This window comes from Phocoena sinus, chromosome 2 (genome assembly GCF_008692025.1).
Source record: "Phocoena sinus isolate mPhoSin1 chromosome 2, mPhoSin1.pri, whole genome shotgun sequence".
Taxonomy (NCBI): Eukaryota; Metazoa; Chordata; class Mammalia; order Artiodactyla; family Phocoenidae; genus Phocoena; species Phocoena sinus.
In genome coordinates this window covers 13,170,274-13,179,180 of record NC_045764.1, presented here as the reverse complement: position 1 = coordinate 13,179,180, position 8,907 = coordinate 13,170,274, and positions in this window count along the sequence as shown.

Sequence of the window (8,907 nt, the reverse complement as noted above, 5' to 3'; positions counted from 1 at the left end):
GCCAGGAGGGCTGACTCGCGGCCGGGAAGGGAGGCGGCGGGCGCGCAGCGGAGTCCGCAGCCCCCGCCTCCCCGGCGGACTTAAAGAGTCGTCTTTGAACCAGAGCTGCCATGTTGCATTCGCGGAGGACGCCAGTAATTTGACGCTCCCGAAGCAGCGACACCCCTAACCCGAGAGCCTTTCGGGGCCCTACGTGCCGCACAGCAGTGGTCACAGCCCGAAGGGGCCGCGGGGCGCGGGCGGGAGCGCGAGCCCTGCGGGCGGCCGAGCCGGGGCGGCCGCGGCGCCGCCGCTTCCCCTCGCCACCTTCCTTCCAGGGGCTGCGGGGCTGCGCGCTCTGCACAGGCTCGGTTGCCAGTAGCAACCACACGACGGCGATTTGCAGCCAGGGCTGCAGCCGCGGGTACCGCCGCCGCTTCGTACATCTCGGTGTCTAGCGTTTAGAACTCTAGGGGTTGCCCTCGTTGACATCTCTCGCCTCCACCCCTCCGTGTCCTCATCCTCCGAGACCCTCAGCTCCACTCAAAAGCTAGTTCCCCCGGCTCGGCCCTGCCCCCATGGCAGACAATAGATAAATAGGCTCCAAGCGCACGCTGCCGCGCAGGCACCTGAGCCCCCGAGATCCCGGCGCTCGGCTTCGTCCCAGCCCCAGGTGCCCTCGTCTCCAACTTGAGCCGAAATTCTTTGTCAATGGCCAGTCCATTAAAAAGCTTTCCTAGATATCAGCAATAAGGATGGTGGTAAAGAAAGAAGTCAAGATGCCCACTCCCTCTCTAGTAACATCGACACAAAGAGCTTAGGGTTGTGTCTGCCCTTGGTAAAGGTGGCTTTCCTCTGGGTTATCACAGGCAAACGCTACAGCCTTCCCTCTTCTTTGTCTACCACGAATATTTTACACGAAATTCATAATATAACTGCTTGTGTAGCTCAAACATTACCTCCAGATACTTGTTCTTATACATAAGTGAATGGAGCACTTTTTTCTCCCTCATCTCATGTGATTAACCACACCAGACCTCAGCAGTAGGGATGCATAAAGAAAATGATTGACATTAACCCTTAGGAATCTTTCTGCCTTTTCTAATGTCTGTGGCTCTAGGACGTTGATTTAATTTTTAACAGAACTCTTGTTAATGTTTTAAACAAGTTTTTATTGAAGAAAAATCTTAAAAGTATCCAGCAAAATATTTTGATTAGCTAGTAGGATCACCCCGGGAAATACATGCATTGCCAAGTTTCATCGCTCTTAACAACTGACCCGGTTTTAAACAGCTATTAAGTTAGTGGAGTGTTCTTCCTAGATTGACATTTAATGTAAATCACAGATGTGCTGAAAGTTTTAAGTTTAAAACTCCTTGAGGACAAGCACCTGTCTTATTTATCTTTGTATGCTCTGGAGTCCCTTTAACATAACTCAACAAATATTTGTTGAATTTCCAGAGGATTCCAGAAGTTCAACAGCCCTTATGAGAAATAAAACTTACTAATAACTACTATAAAGCTTGGATATCTTTAATGAACTCAATGAAAAGGTAAAGATTTTCCAAGCCAGTGGCACTAATCAGATATCCTCATTCGTGCATATTTTTACCTAATTATATTTCGAATGTGGTGACTGTACTAAAAAATATCTGACAGATGTTTCCAGAATTCTAAGAATAAGAACTTGTAACTTTGTTATTTTCCCACCAAAGGTGTCTGGAAATTGGTTAAATAGGCAAAAGATGATATTTTAAAGTGACTTTCATACAGCACAGGCAGGGTGTTAACTGTCTTCACAGTTCAACAGGAACTCTTAAGGAACTACTATTGGATACTGCAAATCTAAGACAATGCAGCTTGAAATATCCTATTTAATTTAATCTTTAAAACATACTGAAAATAGTTAATATGTCTTAATCATATCTGATGGTAAACTCAAATCAACATGTGTCCTAAAATGCTTCTTAGGTATGATGTTATGAAAGGGGTTCACCTTTAAGCTTCACAAAACGTCAAGTTCATTAAATAAGACAGTTTACTTCAAAGAAGAAAGTTAGCACTATTTGGTTCCTGGGGGCAACATAATGACCTGTAGCTTGCCCAACACTCCCCACCTCCACCTGAAAAACACGAAAGCAAGGCTTTAGTGAAAAGTTCCTTTCTATGGTCTTTCAGGAAAGAAAAGCTCCAACAACTTGCTTTGGACCAAGTTAAAGAGATTATCTCCCTTTTTCATTACGACTGTGTCTTTCAATGAAGTGAAGGATAAGATCAAAGTGCATTCATATTCATGTGAATTATCGCTATTGACTTGAATAATGATGGATTTCATTGTTTTATTTAAACCGAAACCAGAAATGCTGCTGCTTTTGAGTCTACACCCCTAAGGCTGTAGAATTTCTTCTGAGGACTCAAAAGCCAAGCAATTAGGTCTGACAACCACGTCATTTCCATAATGTACTTCCATACAAAGGACTTTTTACTGGAATTGGTTACATTTCTATAGAATCTTACCATGCAATTTTTGACTCCTTTCCAACCTTCTGAACAAGACTCCTAAGTTCAATAAACACTCATCCAAAATACTTAAGTATAAATGATACTGGGAAAATGGAGTGCTGTTTAGAAAGCATCTAGCTGTTCATGAATCAGAAAATTAATGTTACCAGTAGTTAACTCAGAAGAGTGTTTTTCCTTTGAACATGATATATTACAGTTTGTTTTCTAGTGTAACTGAAGAAGTCAGTCAGGGTAAGCTTGGGAAAATGTGTTTACCAGCTGTTTCTTTCTAAATATGCCTCATGACAATTATCTTAAAATATATTCATTTGGGTTCTCTTCAAACTATGCCATCATTTTCTAATGAGAAAGAGGTTACGGGATCTGAAGGACTCCACTCACTTTTACTAAATAATCATTCTGCTCAAATTATTCACCAATTAAAATTATCACTTTGGAGACCACTTCTAAGGAAATTCATTAGAATAAAGTAAGTTTACAACAGAATGATATAAGCAACCTTTAAAATAGGCTTAAGGAAATCCTTTTTCATGAACTTAATATACACAATTCGTATAGGCTCTCTAAACTTAAAGACAGACCTTAGTGCAACCAAGTCTATTATATTATCATGGTCTGCATTGGGTTCTGAGAATACACTTTCCAAGAAAGATAACTGATATCTTAATTGGTATCAGTCTTAGATGTTTGCCATACGTTTAAAGCATTATGCGTAAGCATCATATTAAAAAAAAATCAAGGTTTTTCTATCCAATTGTGCTACAAGAAGTCTCTATCTTAATTGTCCCCATTTGGTGTCCTTAGTATTGCAAGGCAATCTTTAAGCCAAAAGTTTTTTAGTAAGTTTGGTTCTCTGGGATTTGACCATAAATATACTGACATTACTTGTATACATCTAATTTTATCTGTAAACTTCCAAGATCTTTACCCTTGACTTATAATCAGAATGATAAGCAATTACGTATTATTTCACCGGGAAAAATAAAGCAGTCCTAGAATAAAAAGCATTTCTTTACTATTCATTTCCTGTTTTATTAATGGGAAAGGCATTAGTATTTTCTTCATATTGGTAGTCATTAATCTTATGTTGTCTTTCTTATGTTGTCCATATGAAAACCTTTATTCTTCGCTTTAAAAAATAAATATGAGGTAACACTGGAGTGGAACGTAAAGTAGTTCAGCTTTAGCAATATTCAGATGTTTCCTCAGAAATACCAAAAAAAAAAAAAAAAAGGCAGGAGTTGTGTTGTATAGCTTACTTGGACTAAGGAGGATGCAAATCATAGCGCAAGTTATCTCCACTTAAAAAATGGGAAGCTGTGCTACTGAGTCTTCCAAGTCTAGCCTACGTTTTAGCGGAGCTCTCTCTCGGCTCTGATAATCTGTGGGGGGAACCGACGTGCAGGGTGGATAGACAGCCTGTGCTATTTTTGTGAAAGCAGAAACCTTGAACACTGTCTCTCTGTACTTTTGCAGTATCTCCTAGGAGTCAGAGCATACAGTCAATTATTTTTCAGAGTAATCAATGAGCATGAAGTTTTGGCTTGAGATTTGATGTAGCGAAATGACGTCAAAAATTAAAAAAAAAAACAAACCAAAAACACGAGGCTCGCACATGCGCAGTGACATGCAGCTTTTTTTCTTTCCTTTTTTTAAAGTAAGCTTTGGGCTCCTCACTCAGCCTTTGGGATCCGGCCTGCGCCGCCGGAGTCTAGGGAGCTGGCTGATGTAAGGTGGTGTAGGATTCCCACACCCCACTCCCGGCCAAGAGAGTCTGATCCCCCTCCCCCGCTAACGGGGCTCTCTTTTTTTAAGTCCCTGGAGGAGCAAGTCAGGGGAAGCAGGGCCGAACGGAGCGGCCGCCGCGAGCTTTTCTGGCTGCGCAACGCTGCGGGGCCTTTGCTCCCGGGGTTCCAGCTTCCGCCCGCTCCGGGCTCGCCCCTGCGAGTTGGCCACACCATTCCCGGGCCCACGGGTCAGCCGTGCCGCGGGGAGGCTCGGGCCGGGACCCGTCCGCGAGAGCTCGCGCGGCGGTGCGGTGCTTGCTGGAGGCCTGGCCGGGGGAAGCAAAGCGAAAGGACAGAGGCCTTCTTCATCTTGCAACCCGCCCCCAGCAGACGCCGGCTTGCGGCATCTGCGGCCCCTTCCCTCCTGATCCCCAGGCCGGCGGCCCGCAGGGCTACGAGCAAGCCGAAGCTGGGACCTCCCCCCTCGCTCACACCCGCAGGCCCGCGGCCGCCCCCGGAGGCCCCGCTGGAGGGGGGCCGCCCGCGCGTAGCCTGCGCCACGCTTCCGCACTCTACCCCTCGGGCCGCACGCCCCCGCCTCTTCCTCCAGCCGGCGCTCCCGGCGCTGCCGCCCCCGCGCCCCTTTTTCGGCCCAGCCCGGCGACCCACGGCAGGGGCTTAGCGGCTTTCTGATTCGAACGATGGCCTGACCCCAACCCCAACAGATTCCCGCGCCCCCTCCCCGCTGAGAACTGCGCGGAGTGCGCGGGGGTGCCCGCTGGAGTCTGAGAAACTCTGGCCTAAAGGAAAAGCCGAGGACATAGGAGGAGCATCGTGTTCTTCCTTTTTCCTGCGGCTCCGACACCCCGTCCACATTGAACGCAGTTGCCTGCCCCGAGGCTAGCGCCGTCGAGCCGGGGACCCCGTGCCCATTGCGCGCGCGGAGACCCGCCTACGTCTAGCTTCGCAGCGTCGGCCCAGAACCTTCCGCTGGCGGCGGGCGGGGTCGCCGCGCAGCCCTGGCAGGACCCGCACATGGGGGATGCGTGAGCCGCGTCCTCCTGGGTCTTGGCCTAGATGCGCGCTTGGTGGGCTCCGGGTTTTTTTTCCTATGTGGCACCTTCCATCTTTTGTCTCTTGCGTCCAGTACTAATAAAAACGTGGGAAAGGAATAGCACCGACCTTGTCTCAGAGAAGTCCAAGGCCAAGATTTTAAAGGGGTGGGGGACCTGGGGAGCGCTGAGAAGGAGTGGCTGACAGACTTCTATGGCAGGGTGCCTAGAGGGTATCTGGTGGTGCGGGGTTTGGGTACAGTCTTAAAGGAATACTCACATAAGTCTTTAAAAAGAAGATATTCACATAACACACACGCACACCAAGCAGCAATAAATTGGACTTTATGCATGTCCCACTGCCTTCGAAAATGTTATGCTGTATTTCGGACATTAGAATCATCAATTTTTAGTATCAATCACTTTGTGCTATATGGTGGCTTTGGAGGTGAACTTATTCGTGTGTGGAATCCCCCTAATCACGGTTTACTTTGGAAGTGGAAAGGATGAGTTCAATCTATGCATCCACTGAATTCCTGGAAAAGGAAGCCATGTACAGGCGTATCTTGAGAACTTTGGGGCCAGCAAAATCACTGTCATTTAAACATTTTATTGGCCTTAACACAAAGAAACGTAAACACTTTAAAGTCTGAAATATAAGGAGTTGACTTTAAAAGGCTTGAAAAGCAAAGAATAGGAAACAAGACACAAACACAACATCAGCATAGAAATGTTAATCTTCTCTTTCTGGATGGAAGTGTCCGAGTCTTTTCTGCTCTGCTGACAAACTTGATGGCACAACCGGTTGGTCTGCTAAAACCCAAATGTAAACTCCTGAGGCTTTTACTCAAAAGAGGAGCAGTGCAACATTTAAGATGTAATATGTTTGCCTTCATCATTATAGGTAATATTTTGAGTCCACTAACTTGGTTATGCAATACCTTTATTTTTCATTCAAGTATGTAAATATTATTAATTTTAGATTTGATGTTGGCAAAATGATTATTGTATTCTTATGACTTGCATAATTACATGCAGTTGCCAAATGAATGCATATTTAAATACTACCATTATGTTTTAATTCTTTGGGGGAGGAGGGAAGGAGATTTCATATCTAGGCAAAAGTCAGCTAATTTTTCTTAAAAACAAGACACCTTTTATTAGTTAAGTGATGTTTTAGATATTCTCACTTCTTCCCCTAGGTTATCCTAAGTCCCTCTTCTTTGTTCCCAAGGCACTTAACAGTGCTGAGTGCAATAATAGCCCTTAAAACAGGGCAGGCTGCAGTATATGCTTATTTAATGAATTAAACTTTCTTTAGATGTCGATCTCCCACTAGGTTTCATGTCCTAGAAGACAAGCACATTCTGTTAGTAGTAGTGTCTGGCACACACTGATATTTAATGTTTTTGGCTTGGGAGAGGAATATATATATACTTGATTCATTCAACAGCAGTTTTTAAAATGTGGATATTAATATCTACTTAGAACATATAAAGCTTTAACTTTTAAAATTCTTCTAGAAGCTGAAGGAAAAGAAAACATGTCTGTTAAAATTAGTAAAATTTCTTTTAGGCATGTGCAGAATATATTCCCATGATAATGGGTTTTTCTGAATTCCCAGAGCAGATTTTTAAAGAGAAACAGAACAGGATTTTTAAACTGGCTTTATAATGTCTTTTTTGAGTCTCATTTTCATAAAAAGATAAATGCAGAAATGATTTTGAAATTACATGTGATTAGCTTTATACAAAAGGGGACAAAGTCTTCCACACAAGTCTTTCTTGGAAACATTTTTGCAAGTTATTCAGATAATAAATTTCATTCTCAATCAAATGTATAGTTTAATGTGTCAAGTACACTGTATATCTGTATTAAAGTCAGCTGGTACTTTAAGAAGAGTAATCTTAAATAGCACCTTTTCTTCCTTTTTTTTTTTAATTGAAATATCCCTTTGAATAGTTTTCTTTCTCACTGCTTAACTGTTAGAGGTGTGTATGTCATCTTGGGGCATTCAACTAGCTTTGTAAAACAGAATGGTATTTTGTTTTATAGTTAGTAAGTTGAAAAGTGAGTCAGAAAATATAGATTGGCTTTGTCAGTAAAAGTAATCTTTCAGTTTTGCCATATCTTATATTTGAATTACTAACAGTTCATTTATGTTTTACAATTAATCTGTTACAGTTCTCCATTTAATTTTAAGGATTTTAAAAAAGAAAGCTAGAATAAAGAGCAAAGATATAGCTTCTTTAGTATGTCCAGTTTCAGATATAAAGTAGGAATTCTATATTGTGTTTCATCAGGAACAATACAGTTTAACCCACAGGCACTGTTAATGACAAATACTCAGAATCTATAGTTAAAAATAACTTATATACCACTTGAACTTAAGTTTTCAAACTTTGTAGGGTTCCGTAAGTAGACTGATATGTTTATAGGTTTAGCCTTTTTTTCACTATTGAGCTCTTATCTCAACACGTTTCAAGTAGAAAATACATAGTAAAAAGAATTACTAAAAATGGCAGCTGTAGTCACTTCGGAGTTTGAATTGTTAAAGGACTGAAACCAAATATGGAACCTTTTAGTTTTAAGGGGATTTCTTTTTTCACAATGCAACAAGGAACTGAAAATAAAATTACAGTGAAGGTGTATTTGGCATTTTAATTATTTGTTCAACTTGTCCCTCCCCCCGCCCCCCAATCTCTAAATTAGTACACACAAAAACTTTAATTCTAAAGGACCTGTTTCCTTAGGGAAATGTGGAGATCCCTGTTAAACTTTATGCCTCAGAATTAAGTAAAGGGATTGTGGGTATCATTGGCTTCTGAACTCCGGAGCAAAAGACATGCACCTGTTCTGGGGGTGGTAGGGACCTGGCTGAACATACTTATTTCTCTCTCTGATTGCTAGTCCATTCCACAACTATTTGGGGCTTCACAAAATACCAGGACTTTATCAGAGAGCTCAAGTCAGAGTGAGATTTGAAAGATTATTATATAGGACTCACCCCAGCTAAGTTTGCATGCTCCCTTCTATTAAAGAAGAGATATCAAGAAGTTTCCTGTCTTGGCACTACTCAGCAGCAGCTGTGACTATCTGCTCACTTGACATCTGGCGAAATTGTAGTTTCTGATGGAGGAACATTTAAAGTAGAAACCTGTCACTGAAACATTTGGTATACAGTTTTCAGACAAACTAGAAACCAGTGATAGACTACCTAACTTTTGTCAAAAGAAACTGGGTAATGAATTAAAGTTATGTCAGCAAGGGAAGTTTGGTTAAGATAATTTCAATCAAGGCTTTCCAGGTAAAGATTCTCTCAGTTTCTTTTGGAAATGTCCTTCAGCAACAGAATGAAGCCTAAATTTAAAAGACAAAGACAACATGTTTAAAAATCACATAAAAGTGAGGAAACAGCAAAGTTGGTAGTAATTTGGAGAAAGTCAAGGAAGACAGGACGTTTATCATATTGTTTCCTCGTCTGCTTTTCTCACTGAATCTCTATGAGTGCTTATTAAATGCTTTCAATACAGTATAATTAAATGTATGAACATAGCTGTCTTGACCCTCCAGGAATCCTGAAACCTGAAATGCCGGGTATATAAAAGCTGGACTAAAGGGGAAAA